This window comes from Urocitellus parryii, chromosome 5, assembly GCF_045843805.1.
Source record: "Urocitellus parryii isolate mUroPar1 chromosome 5, mUroPar1.hap1, whole genome shotgun sequence".
Taxonomy (NCBI): domain Eukaryota; kingdom Metazoa; phylum Chordata; class Mammalia; order Rodentia; family Sciuridae; genus Urocitellus; species Urocitellus parryii.
This window is the reverse complement of record NC_135535.1, coordinates 23,920,204-23,933,819: the sequence shown is the minus strand read 5'-3', so window position 1 is coordinate 23,933,819 and position 13,616 is coordinate 23,920,204. Positions and strand designations below refer to the sequence as shown.

The following is a 13,616-nucleotide window of genomic DNA, read 5'->3' as shown; positions in this document are numbered from 1 at the left end:
TGAGTGAGCACTGAGAACTGAAACTGTCTACCCTGAGTTTACAGTCTACAATAACTATCACTATTCATCTGTCTTCAACAAATGACTTTACTATTCCAGGAAAGTCTTGTGAAATAGATAAGAGTTCCAAATAACTTCACTGTTCATTTCAGGAACTTCCAGAAAAACCCATACAAATCAAAGCAGAATATTCATTTTTTTAATAAACAACAGGTAAATGACTGTTCACTTTCCAAGACTGAAGATCTTACCTTAAAACCTTTGCCTTGCTAAGTCTGTCAATCTTAATCTATTACATCATGAACCTTACTCTAATTCCAAATGTTATGGTTTGGATCTGGAAAGTCTCATGTGTTCAGAGGTAGGACTTTGGGAAATGATTGGATCATGAGGGCTCTGACCTTATTAGTGGAATAATCCACTGATGGCTGAATGGACTCCTGGTAGGTGGGACCTATTTGGAGGAAATAGGTTAATGGGGAAGGGGATGCTCTTTGAGTGTTTATCTTCTCTCCAGCTCCTCCCCTTCCTTTGTCCCTTCCAACTTCCTGGCTGCCATCAGCTGAGCAACTTTCCTCTGCTACACACTTCTGCCATGAGATTGTTCCTCACCTCAGGTCCGAAGCAATAGAGCCAGCAGATCACATTCTGGTCACAGAGATAAAAAGCTAACAGTAATCAAGTCTTACACTGAAATACCCATCTTAAGCTCGACTCCAACCCCTCAATATAATACCCCAACTTTGCTGTCCCCCTTTCCACTACACTATACTTTTCACCACAACACCCCTTACCCCCGTGCAGATGCTACCAACTCTGGAAATGTGAACTCTCCTTTGTTGCTAAAAGCTAGAAACTCAACAGGTGATTTCTGGTGGTCATTCCATAGCCCTACCAGATACCACTCCAAATGTCTATTAAAAATTCAGTTCAGCAATACTAGACTCATAACAGTGTGGGGAAAATATTCATTCTATATTACGCAGTATCCATTGACACTACTGATATCCCAGTTTCTCAATAATACAACTAACTGGTTCACTCATTATATTTTGAATGCCAAATAAAGAGGTTACAAATATCAGAGGTCAAAGTATCACTGAGAAGTTCTAAGGAAGGTAAGAAATAGATCACAAATAAACTTAATAATCTAAGCAAGAATCATATGAGAAACAAAATGGGGAAAGTTGAATATATGAATAATCCACAATACTATGAAAAATATTATAAAATATATTACAATTTAAGAGTGAAAAGAAACTTCCATAAGGAGAAAATGTTTGGGCATTTCTTTTACTAGAAATCACTTAAAACACAAAGACCAAGGCATGCTTATGTAAGAGTAATTTGAAAGAAAAGGTAAAGCATTTAAAATGCCCCAAAGAGGGCTGAAGTCGTGGCTTAGTGGTTGAGTGCTTGCCTAGCATGTGTGAGGCACTGGGCTCAATCCTCAGCACCACATGAAAATAAATAAATGTTTCCATCTACAACTAAAGAAAAATTTTTAAAAAATAAAAATAAAAATAAAATGCCCCAAAGATGGGGAGGATTAAAACATCCCAATTTTAAGATTAAGTGAAAAGGAACACATGTTCGTTCATGGAAGAATAATATGTATGCATTCCCTTAAAATCTGACTATAATAAAGCCTTTTGTAACTATATTTTAAAATCTAGAAACATAAAAGGGAAAATTATACAATGGTATAAAAGAAAAAGTTTTGCATTAAAAAAAACTATAAACATTAACCTAAAAAAATTGCAACCCACATCATACATAAGGAGCTTATCTCCTTATAGAGAACTCCTAAAGCCAAGAAAAAAAAAGACCAATGACCTAATAGAAAAACAAAGGTCATGAGAGTTCAATGGGAAAAAAATTAAATGTCCACTGGACATATGAAAAAATACCTAACATCACTGATAAAGAGAGAAACACAACAGCCTCAATTACACCAGTTCTCATCAAACTGACAAAACTTCTAAGTCTGACAACATATTCAGCAGGCAACACTATGGAAAAATGCTTCATATACTTTCAGGTAATGGCAATCTGGCAGTATCTACCACAGTGACAGAAGCATTTATCTTATTTTAAATAAGCTTTTATTTTAGAATTTTTTAGATTTATATAAAAATTGTAAATTGTATCAGTCTTCTATTTCACACATCCAGTTTTTACTATTAAGATCTTACAATAGTATGGTACCCTTGTTTTAATTAATGAACAAATACTAATGCATTATTATTTACTCAAGTCCATTCTTTATTTAGATTTCCTTAGTTTTTACCTAATATATTATTTCTGTTACCAGGCCTTATCCAGTTTACCACATTATATTGTAATAATCATGTCTTCTTAGGTTACTCTTGGCTATAACAGTATCTCTAGACTTCCCTGTTTTTGATGACCTTGACAGTTTTGAGGAGTAATATACAAATATTTTGTACAAAGCCCCTCAACTGGGATTTGTTTCATGTTTTTTTTTTTTTTTTTTTCCATGATTAGACTGGTGTTATGGTTTTGGGGAAGGAAGACCACAGAAGTAAAATGTCACTCTCATCACATCATGCTATCAATATGATTTATCACTGTTAATGCTAACTTTGATCACATGATTGAGGTGACCATTTCTCCCAAGTCAAGTTATTCTTTTCCCAATTTTCCATACTGTACTATTTTGAAAGAAGTTACCCAGTGTAGGGTATACCTCCTTGAGAACTGAATAGCTACATGAATCATTTGGAATTCTTCTGCACAAAAGATTCATTTACTCTTTCCCATTTATTTAGTTGACCATTTATTTTTATCAGTATAAACTCATGAATAATATTTTATGCTTTGGTTATAACTCAACACTACTTCATTTTGTTGCACAAATTTTCCCAGTATTGGTCACTGGAAATTCTTTTACTGAGCTATGTCCCTTCAACAAAGCCCACTCACTATTCTTGTTTGGTATTCCTTATATTTCAGCATTATAATATGCTCCAGGTTTGCCTTTTATTTGTATCTTCTGGCCCAATCCTAAAACCAGCCATTTCTCCAAGGAGGACTTTTTAATAGGAAAATGGCATTAGAAACTAAGATCTGGGTACTAGATATGCTCATTGCTACTAAGTCATTGCTTCTAGGTCCTTTCAAGTTCACAGAGCAAGAAAATGACCCAGTGACCCTGGTTCTCAAAATCAAAACAATACATTCACTTGTACAAGTAGGAAAAAAAAAATATATATATATATATATATATATATCATTTGTTTCATATTCATTTGACACTGTAGAGGCAAAAGATAGGAAACAACTAAAGTGTCCACATAGGATCAAGTGACTACACTATGCTACATCCACATAATGAAATACTACACAGATCTTTAAAGATGAAAATCTTTGTCTAGTTATGGAAAGAGCTCCAAAATAAAATATACATTTGTTTATATTTGCAAAAAGAAACAGGAAAGATAAATAGAATACTAAAAGAAATGTTTACCTATAAAAGGTGTGGGAAGAAAACAAAGAGGAAGAGAACAAAGAGGAAACAAGACTTTTCTGTATCCCCCTATATACTGATTTACTGATTAAAAATATTTTTAAAAATTAGGTTGAATTTTTTAAAATAACTTAAAATGCCTACCAAAATAGAAGAATCTGAAGAGTTCAAATACTAAGGAAAGGGGAAAAAAATTCATTTCTGAAGAGTAAATACTATGAGACAAGGAAATCTGATTTAAGAGCTATTATGTACTGGAGCTGGGGTTGTGGCTCAGCGGTAAAGTGCTCGCCTAGCATGTGCGAGGTGCTGAGTTCAATCCTCTGTACCACATAAAAATAAATAAAATAAAGGTATTGTGTCCAACTACAACTAAAAAATAAAAATAAAAAAGGAACTACTGTGTACCAACAGAGTATTTCAAGTCAAACTCAGTTGAATTTAATGTACTGAGACGCACTACAGTTGCTAAAATGAGCCTATTCATAGAACCTGTACCTAACTTAGTAACTATTTAAATGGAGAGTGTTATGTGATCTCATATTTAGCAGGGAGTTTAAGGAACTGCAAAATCATTTCTAAAGGTATAATTAATAGATGTATTCTTGATTATAAAATGTGCTGATATTTATAATTAAATAGAAGGGTTTATCATTTCTGCATTTTGTAAATCTACTATTTATATTTCTGATTTCCCCCAACAAAATGGGGAAACTGATTTCTAACATATAGAAACATGTCCTTATTGAGAGATAAAAATGGCAAAGGGTTTGCAAATTAAACACATTTTTCCAAGTGTTCCTAAGAGATGTTAAAAACAATTTTCATCTCTCTGAGGTGAACGAAACTAGAAAAAAGAGGGGGAGAGGTGGTAAGCTCTTCATGGGGAAGCAACCCTTTGAGGCTATTTCTGAAATGTTAACATATCACAAAAGGACATCCATTCAACTTTCAGAAGCAGCTCACTTGCAATTATGCACAAAACTTTCCAAAATAGTTCATTATAGAAACATAATATTCTGCCTAAAAAATGTTCAATATGCAGCTCAATTCTATAGATTAAAAAACTCTTAAATTCCTTAACTGGGATATCTCTTTCTTTAACCTCATTGCCTACCACTACTACCTACACAGCAACCTTATTTCTTTATATGTACCACATGGAACTATTCATTAGATGGAAAATAACAAAAAATATTTTTAAAGAAATGTAAATCTTTTTTCATACCTCCCTTTTACAGCTTTTTAATTCTAGGAAGTGTTTCTCTACTCACAAAGCTTTAGCATTACCTCCTCTAAGAAATAGACCTAACATCTTAGGCAAAATGTCATGTTCTCCTTTCTTCATAACCACAAGTTCATCTTTGATGGTAAGACAAACTGATAAAATCTCTAATACACTACCTAATCTTTTACTGAGATGCTCTAACTGGTATAATCTGGACAATGGTTAAGAACAAATCTATTCCAATTCTTGATGCAACTCTTATAGACACGCTGACGTATTTAACGTTCAAGTTTTATAGTAGAGAGGTAGTTTTGAAGAAACAATAAGAGACAGAGCTGAAAGAGTCAACTGCAATTTTCCTCCCATAACCAATTTTTTATCTTAATTCTACATTTTTTTGCAAGCCACTTATAAAAGTAGAATTTAAAAACATATAAGAATATCAAACTGTTGGGGGAAAAACCCTGAGTGTATCACCATATCAGGTAATAATATATATTATAAAGCAGCAATAATAAAAAACAACCTGAAAGGAGTATGTAAATAGGCAACTGAATAAAAAAATATGACTTTTAATAAAATTATACATAACTATTTGCTCTGAAATGAAGAAAATATCATTCAATATTTTTTTAAAAAAGAAGAAACTACAAAGATCCAAAGAATGTTAATAGTCTCCTTAGAAATTTGAAGTGAAAATACAAAGGTGGTGGAACCAATCAAAGAAATTCAAATACAAGTTATGGCATTCTTTCTACAAACCACTTATCAAAACCAAGTATTTTAAATATTGCAATACTAAAAATAGATGTGGTATATTATTAGTGGTACTGGGACTAATGGCAATCCCAGAAAAAAAGTTCATAGACTTTGATTTGAGAATGGCACTTCTGAGCATCTACTCTAAGGAAGTGAACATCAAAGTGGAGAGACAGGGAAGGAGGTGTCACATGCTCAAAATGTCACAGAATAATTTAAAATAGAAAAATATGAAAAATAATAATTTACATCAAACACTATAAAACAATTAAACCTTTTTGATGTACTGACAAAAAAAACCTAAAATGATAGCCATAAAAATTAATTGGGGGGGCTGGGGTTGTGGCTCAGCGTGTGCGAGGCCCTGGGTTCGATCCTCAGCACTACATAAAAATAAATAAATAAAATAAGGGTACTGTGTTTAACAAAAAAAATAAAATATCTTAAAAAAATAATTGGTATTTTTAAAAAATTCTTACATTAAATCATAAAAGTTATCTTAAACAAAAAGTATCTTTAAAAAACTATTTATTAAAAAAAAAGACAAGGAAATATCTGATGATAATGAGTACATCAGGGAATTTAGATTCTCTAATTTCTACATTGTTATATATTTTTAAAATAAATTTTAAAACATAATAATAGAGTCAGACAGAAAACAGTAAGATACTGAGAAGAAATAAACTAAAAGACTATGACAAAACCATTCACTAAAAGGATAAAAATAAATAAAACAAATGGAACAGAAGACTTTTGTACATAAACTTTAAAAGATTCTCCCCCCCAAAAAAAACTGATAAAACTAGAAAGTTCAAAGTAGAATTAAAAAGGGAAGGAAATATAAGATGTTAATATAGAATGAAGGAAAATTTAAATCACTTTGCCTTCACTTTAGTTTATGTGAGTGGATCTTTCCTTAACACTATGCTAAAACCTAAGAACAGCTTTTCTAAAACTCTAGAACCCATTAAGAATCACATAGAACATTAGAAACCCAAACCCAGGGACTGATTGAGTTGTTCTGTACTTGAAATTACACAGACACACTTAGAGACACACTCACACATAGACACACACACACACACACACACACACACACACATACACATTTAAAATATTTAAATTTTTTTGTTATTGCTGTTGTTTTTTTATCACACTTTTGAAATTCAGGGCAGGGCCACTCACTGACTTAGAAGAACAAAATATCATAAATGATAATATAAGATAATGAATAATAAACATCCAAGCAGATTTTTTTAGACAAAGAATAAAATGCAACATTAGTTTCTTCTTTTAAGTAAGTTTTATGACCAGTTATTTTACTTTAATTTTTAAAAACTTAAGTTACACATAAGAGTCATTAACAAAGAATGAATATTCTTTAGACTATTTAGATGTCAAACAATGGTAGAAGCACAGATCTAAACAAGGGAAATGGAACATGGGCAAATGGTTAAGAGAAAAATTTTACTGGCCCTAAGAAACAGCTTATCATCAATGTACTTACTGAAAAAGTAAGGCTTCTTTATTCTTAATGGCCATTAGTTAAGAAACAACAATGAGAGAGTCAGGGGTATAGCTCAGTGGTAGAGTACTTGTCTAGAATACATAAGGCCCTGTGTTCAATCCCCAGCACCCCTAAAAAATAAAGAAAAGAAACAATAATGAATACCCTAGATTATTTTGTCCTCACCCGCACCTCTTCCCCCAGTATACATGAAGGACACACCGTATATCCATTAGTAATACCAGTTCACTACAGGAGTGATTTCTCAAATTGAGTGGGTGGAGAGGTATATTGGAAAATCCAGGAGGTATGAATAGTTTAAAAAGCCAAAGAGATGATTTTGATTCAACAGTCCCTGTGAATCACTAATTTAGACATTCATCAACCTGAAGGAATAGATTGGTTAAATAAATTTACTACCATTATCAATAATTCTTCTCATTATATAAAGAATAACAAAAATAATTGCTAACTGTGAGTGCTCACTAGGTGCAATACTTTGCAAATTGCTTTACATCCATTATTTCAAAATCCCAGAACACTATCAAATAGGTTTTCTGTTCTTTCCCAATCTGACCTTAAAGAGTTAACTATCTCATAATCCCATAATCATGTTACTGCTCAAGTAGTCTTTATGATATAAAAAATGAAAACATATTCTAGACTATATTAAATAGAAACTTGGGTTGTAGATTTTTTCCAAAAAAATGATACCTAACATAAATGTTTCAGTCATTTTATAGCTTCCTGGGGGGTGAAGGTGGAAATCAGAGAGAAAAGAAAGTTTAAATAATAAGAATATATACTGAAAAGGGAAAGGTCAGCAAAAACATATGCTGACTAATTTATTACAAAATACAATGCTGACTCTACTCTTTCTGAAAAGATAAATGTAGGTAAATCATGATTTCAAAAATTTAACTATTATAAAAACTTTCCATGTATTATGACCATATAATAAGTTGAAGGATTTTAAAAAGCACTAAATCTCATAAACTATGAAAATTCATTTTTAAAAGTCATATTTCAAATACATTGTTATGATTTATATATTAGGTGTCTCCCAAAAGCTCATTTGTGAGACAATGCAAGAAAGCTTAGAGGCAAAACTGGGCTAGGACAGCCTTAACCTAATCAATGCATTAATCGCTAATAGGGGTTACCTGGGTAATAAGTAACTATAGGCAGTAAGGATATAACTGGAGGAGGTAGGTCACTGAGGGCAGGCCCTTGGAGTATATATTTGGTCCCTCTCTCTGCTTCCTGGTGTGATGTTCTGAGCTGCTTTCCTCTGCCACAATCTTCCACCATGATGTTCTGCCTCACCTCCAGCCTAGAACAAAGGAGTCAACCATATATGGACTAAGACCTCTGAAATCATGATCCCCCAAGTAAAATTTTCCTCCTCTAATTGTTCTTGTGAGGTCTTTTGGTCAAAGAAATTAAAAAGCTGTCTAAAAAACACTGTTACCAAGCCATAATCTCTGATTTCTAAAGTAAGTCTATTAATATACTACTAAAGCAAAAGTAAAATTTAAAACTCACTTTTTAAAGTCTTTAATTTTAAAAGTAAACCATAAAATAGTTTTGAACTAACTATAGTAAGTCTATTGAAAAGCAAACTCCTAGTCAACTGTATACATAAACTATCAAGGTAGCAGAAATTACATTAAATGTACTACTCAATCCTCTGAGAACAATTCTGCACTTTACTTTAGTAAATGTATTTAAGTCTAGGACTGCAAAAATACCTGAATTTTATTAGAGATAAAATATTCTCCCTTAAATCAAATTTTACTATTGATATTTACCAATGCTTGACCTTTAAAAATTGACCTTTAAGGGGCTGAGGTTGTGGCTCAGTGGTAGAGTGCATGCCTAGCATGTGTGAGGCACTGGGTTTGATCCCCAGCATCACATAAAAATAAACAAACAAAATAAAGGTATTCTGTTCATCTACAACTAAAAATTTTAAAAAAGCATTTTCTTTACATATAATAAATAATGTAATGCTATATATATTTCAATTTGTCTAAAAGACAATAATCTTTGAAGGCTACGTCACTTTCCTATTTTCACTAACAAGTTAATACAGACCACATGTAATTAACAATTGGCCTAAAAACTGCTTCTAGATTACTCTCAACCAACTATCATTAACACTGTATAGCTCCAATATTCAAAACCTTTGTTGACTTTTTTATTTTCTACTGCATCAAAATTTACTTTTGAGTCGGGTGCAATGGTGCACACCTGTAATCCCAGTAATTCTGGAAGCTGGAGGTAGGAAGATTGTGAGTGCAAAGCCAGTCTCAGCAACTTAGTGAGGCTCTAATTAACTCAGTACCCTGTCTCTAAATAAAATATAAAAAAAGGGCTGGGGATGTGGCTCAGGGTTAAGCACCCCTAGGCTCAATCCCTGGTACTAATGAACGAAAGAAATAAAAATTTACTTTTGACTGCTTCTAGGCCATGACTACTCTGACTCTAATTTATTAATCAATAATGAAGCAATCAATGTTGCTTCTCCTAATCCCAGCATTAAACAATATATAATATGGGGAGAGTACAGGAAAAAAAAAGCAGGCCCTCTGGAGCACAATGTCAGTCAAAAGAGGGAGAGAGAGTCTTGAAAATGACATTTGACCTCAAAAATAAAAACTTCTCTCCAAGGAAATGTCACAGCATTGTAATTTCAACATATCAATCTCTTTGTCTTTGAATTACAGCACCTACCAGTGTCTAGTACACATTCCCATTCTCCTCTGATCTCTTTTTTTTTAGTACTAAAAAACACACATATTAACTTTAGAAGACTATCTCAATTTAGAATAATAAGAACTTCCATGTTGTTAACTGGTAATTTCTCACAAATTTATTAATTTTTATCAACTTTTGTATTATTGAACATTAAGACATACTAAAAATAATGTCATCGATTAAAATATAGCTGGATTAAATATATGACATGAGAAGACAAAGTTAATAACTAACCTAGAATAGAGGGAAAGAATAATTATCTTTGGGTATTTTTCCCATATTTTACAAACATACAAACAAACTTTAGAAAATTCTTGAAAGTATTTAAATTATCTGTAAAAAGAAACAAGAATGTGTTACTAAAATATAAACAAAGCAATTTTTATATTAAATTAATATGTATGGCAACCAAAAAAAGCAAGTTTCTTTTCACTCTTTCTCAGGTTAAAGAACCATCTTCAGGAAATAACATTTTCTGTTCTTTAAATGTGAGCATGAGATAAGATATATATATATTAACAGTAGTAATTTGCTATTTTTATGTCGTAAGGATCAGTTTTCGATAGAAAAGTCATGACAAGAAATGAATAATTTGGTCTCATTTCAATTTAATTGTACATAGTCATATATGAATGAAAATGTGTTCAAAATATATGCCTTACTTACAATAAGCAATACCAATACTAAAACCCAATGGGTACCTGTGCGTATAAAATTTATCTGCCTTTAGGAAAAATTTTCACTCACTAATGGAGCAACCTATATAGCATATGCATCTGGATTGCTTTGGTAGCACATCCTCAAAATACTGTAAGCTAATTTTAACACATGTAAAATCAAAACAAATAAGTAAACACATAAGTAAAATTAAAAAGAAAACAAAGTAGAAATACTTCCATAACAATGCCACTTATTTTTTTGCTTTCCAACATTCATATTCATTTCATCTTATGCATAAAGAACTGATAAATTCATGATTTTAAATAAATATGCAAATATTTTAAATATCTTTTTAGCATCCAATTTGAATTCATTGAGTAATAAACATGTTCTATGTTATTCATTTTATATGGCTCCATTTTAAGTAGTAAAAGTAACTTAATTAAGTTTAAATCCAATTTTGATTAGAGTTTCCAATTTACCACTGTTAATAAAGAACAAACGTTAATACTGAACTAATTTTTCAGCATTTCATGCCAGGGGAAGCACTAAAGCATAATAGTCTGAATGCTAAAATGGAATCTCAGGATCACTGTAGTGGTAGGACCCTGGAGACAATTATTTAACCTATAGTCCTTATTTTACTCATCTGAAAACAGGTATAATACCTATATGATGGACTTTTTGTGAAGACTTAACAAAACAATATAGTACCTAGCAGAGGATGTCATTAATGTTAATTTCTTTCACAAAGTTTATGTTATGCACTGAATGTTTAAGTGACCCCCCAAATTTCTAAGCCAAGATTCTAATCTCCCAGAGTGAGAGTTCCAGATGTGAACCTCTAGGAGGTAATTAGATTTAGATTAGGTCCTGCAGGTGCGCATTCATAATGAGATTTGTGCCATTACAAGAGGAAGAGAAAAACAGCTCTCCCTCTCTATCATTCCTCCCCTTCACCTACAAGCACCAGAGGAAAGTCCAGGAGACCCATATTAGGAAGGCAGCCCTCTACAAAGCAGGAAGCAGGCCTTCACCGAAACTCTAAATTGGCACCCCCATATCAAACTTCTAGATTCCAAATCTGTGAGAAAATATGTTGTTTTTTAAGCCAACCCACTGTATAGTATCTTGTTATGGCAGCTTGAGTATACTAAGTTAGGTTATTTTAAAATGTATTTTTAAAAAGAGACTTTGGAAAACAAGATAATTTTCATGTCATCCCAATATGCTATGGATCTACAAATCTACCTCCTCAAATACAGTATCCACTACCATAAGTTACTGCAGAACACAATAACAACATTATTTGATTTACTGGTAGATGTCTATTGATTTTCCAAGTTGGCCAACAGGGAGAGAAAATAGGGCAGGAACAACAGAAAGCTACACTCAATACATTTTTCTGGCCCTTGGCAATTCTTCTTTCCAGGTCAATATTTCGCAGACATCAAAAGTAAACACCAACTAACTATACTGTAAGCAAAATAATGACAAAGAATCCACTAATGACAATAAGAATTCTTGAAAGTCAGTCTAGGGCTGGGGCTGTAACTCGGTGGCAGAGAACTTGTATGAGCCAGGCACTAGGTTCAATCCTCAGCACCACATAAAAATAAGCAAATAAAATAAAGGCATTCTGTCCATCTATAATTACAAAAAAATATATATATATATTTTTTAAAGTCAGTCTAGGGGCTGAGATTGTGGCTCAGAGGCAGAGTGCTCGCCTACCATGCGTGAGGCACTGGGTTCGATCCTCAGCACTACATAAAAATAAAAAAAGATATTGTGTTCACCTATAACTAAAAAATAAATATATATTTTTTGAAGTCAGTCTAATCCCTTCTTCCTCTCCACTAGTTCAAAGAAAATGGCAACATTACAGGTTGAATGCTAGTGAACTGTACCAAGTTTTCTGGTGTAAGCAGTTTTTTACTTCATGAATGCTATCTAAAGCACATTTTAAATGCCATAAATTGCTGCTTATGTTCAGCATTTAAAATGCAAAATGCCACCATTATTTTATAAAATGGATTCTAAATAACTATTTCCTATTTAAAAGGTTAAGCTGAAATTGCTCACTTAAAATTCAAAAGAACCTAAAATTATTCTTCTTTTCCTTGTAGAAAAGGAGTGAAGGAGAATTTATGAAGTAGATGATTAAAAAATAAATAAATAAATAAACCCAAGTTGGATTTAACATGTAACAGCTTTTTTCCCCAATGAAGCAACAATTTCATTAAGTAATTATCACACTGAAAGTATAAAAGCTATATAGAAGAATGCCAGGACATGATGCTATAATTTTATAAAGACTAGGAAATAACAATAAATATTTAAAATATAACATCTTATAAATATTCAGCATTAATAGACAAGAACAAAATGGGCAAAATATAGTGTGCACAGATAACTTTTCCAATATTAAGGGACATCATTGTCTTCACTTTTGAATAACTTCCTCAGTTGCCATTATAACTTCTACTGTTCACAATAAAATATTTGTGCTGTTTTTTCAGTTAGCACTACCTTCATCAATGAAGAGAATGAAGGCAGATATTATTACTAAAAAACACAAGCCTTGACAGAGCAAAGCCAATGATTTTATACTAGTTCTTGCCACCAAAATTCTAGGATGAAACCAGTATCTGAAAATTAAATGTACCAACAGACATACATAAAAATCTGCTTAGTCAATACAGCTATACTGTGCTACAAAGTAGAAGAATTTATATTTTCTATATTTTATGAAACTATGACTTATGAGAAAGAGATCACGTATACAGAGCTATCACAGACATTGAATCAATTCTTCTAAGTTCATCTTTCCTTACTATGTATCTCTTTTCTTTTGACTTTCTGGTAAACAGAACACATATGACAGTCTACATTATTTTAAATAGCCAACACTGAAAGTTACTTTGTTTGGCCTTAACCAAGGATGAGAATAAATTATACACTTATAAAAGCTTATTTTAGTCATAGGCAAATTAAGATATTAACAATGCTTTAATTTTACGTTTACTTTTTTTCTAATTATAAAAGTAATGTGAAAATTTATAAAAATACAGAGGAAAAAAAAATGAATTGCCAATAACTTCTACCATCCAGAAACTTTCCTTGTCTTTTTGGTATATTTCCTTCCAGTGATGTAAATTTTGATTATCTAACCAAGCCCTAATAAACATGAAGTAAAAAAAGAAAAAAAT

The 13,616-nt window shown here is 32.0% G+C and overlaps 1 protein-coding gene across 4 annotated transcripts in view; it reads right to left on the bottom strand.

Annotated features, from left to right (window-relative positions):
- Cdk17 (cyclin dependent kinase 17) overlaps positions 1 to 13,616 on the bottom strand; it is a 104,912-nt gene that overhangs the window by 88,953 nt on the left and 2,343 nt on the right. Inside the window, exons 1-2 of one of the 4 annotated variants that reach the window (XM_077798581.1) lie at positions 8,148 to 8,177; positions 6,985 to 7,115 (exon numbers count right to left, since the gene is read on the bottom strand). The exons of 2 other annotated variants lie outside the window; for them this stretch is intronic. The gene's annotated coding sequence lies outside the window, so the exon portion shown is untranslated. Of the gene's footprint in view, positions 1 to 6,984; positions 7,116 to 8,147; positions 8,178 to 13,616 lie in introns of those variants that run through there. One more of the 4 variants, XM_077798580.1, reaches the window with a different exon arrangement.